The sequence below is a fragment of the Nematolebias whitei genome, chromosome 1 (assembly GCF_014905685.2).
Source record: "Nematolebias whitei isolate Nwh7 chromosome 1, NemWhi1, whole genome shotgun sequence".
Classification (NCBI taxonomy): domain Eukaryota; kingdom Metazoa; phylum Chordata; class Actinopteri; order Cyprinodontiformes; family Rivulidae; genus Nematolebias; species Nematolebias whitei.
Window position 1 is genome coordinate 39,546,076 of NC_056498.1, and position 1,220 is coordinate 39,547,295.

At 38.2% G+C, this 1,220-nt stretch overlaps 1 protein-coding gene across 1 annotated transcript in view; it reads left to right on the plus strand.

Moving 5' to 3' along the window:
* LOC119412192 overlaps positions 1-1,220 on the plus strand; it is a gene marked incomplete in the record, with an annotated part of 67,755 nt that overhangs the window by 59,572 nt on the left and 6,963 nt on the right.

Genomic DNA, 1,220 nt, shown 5'->3' on the forward strand with positions numbered 1-1,220 from the left:
TCTTTTTGTGAGAGGACACCCTAGACCGGTCCACAAACTTCTTACAGATCACATCAAAAACTGCTTCATATATTGATCAAATAACAGTTTTTCATAACGTTAGAGAATTATTACATCGGTATGAAATATTTAAAACTTATCCTGAGTTATCTTTTATCTTTTGATTGAGAATTTTTTATTTTTTTTAACTCGTCTTTAAATGGGTCAAATTATACCAGATTATTTCATTTCTGTGAATTATTTATCTGCAAACTGTCAGTAAACAAAAACACAGTCAACAGGAAAAAGTCAGTCCACCCTTCTGATTTAAGTTTATTTATTAATTTAATCAGATTAATAACAAAAGGCTGAAGGCCACATTCCAATCAAGTTTACAAAAACAACAGATTTCACCTTTTCATTTTATTATTTATAATAAACAGAATCAAAGGCAAAATAGAAAATCTGTTTGTGAAAAACAAAGTCCATCCTGCCCGGACCTTCACACCACCTCTGGTCTCGATCTCTGAGTTTAATGAAACCGCAACTAAAGATTTCCTGTTTTCTTGACATTTCGAGTCTCCAGCAGTGGCAGCTCACTGAGATACGCCATTATTTTGGAATTTTGTTAGTTATTGAGTCATTCCCAGTCTAGGAGGTGGCAGGATGGAACATGAACGTGATTCCAACTAGACGGGATTGTAGTTTTGTAGAAACAGACTTTTTTTACAGTGAATATTTTTACCAAATTTAGTCTTACCGTGATCGGGGTGAGTCCAGGTCAAAATAGCCAACTAAACCTGAACCATAATTTTATTCCTTCTCTTACCTATGTGCAAAAATAAAGTTCATAAAACGGTTTTCTTACCTTTCTAGACCAATAAACAGGAGAAAAACTTTGAAGGAATGGCAGCTCTCACCTCACAAAACTACAAACTAGATGCACTCAGAGCGCACCCCCGCAGAGACTCCAGGGCCGCTCACGCTGTTGCATGAAGTCGTTACGACGAGCTGAAGCTCTTTCATCATACGTTCTGATTTTAGTTTTCTCAGTCAATAAACAGACGCAGACGTAGAGCGAGGCACGATTCCTACCTGTCCTTGTTTTTTCTTATCGTTTCTGTTACAACACAGCAAGCTGCAGCAGCCGCTTTCATTCCTGTAGTGTTTCCCCTACCATTGTATAAGCAGGCTCCCCCGCCCTGTCAATAGAACAGAGTGCCCTGCCTACCGCACCAAAC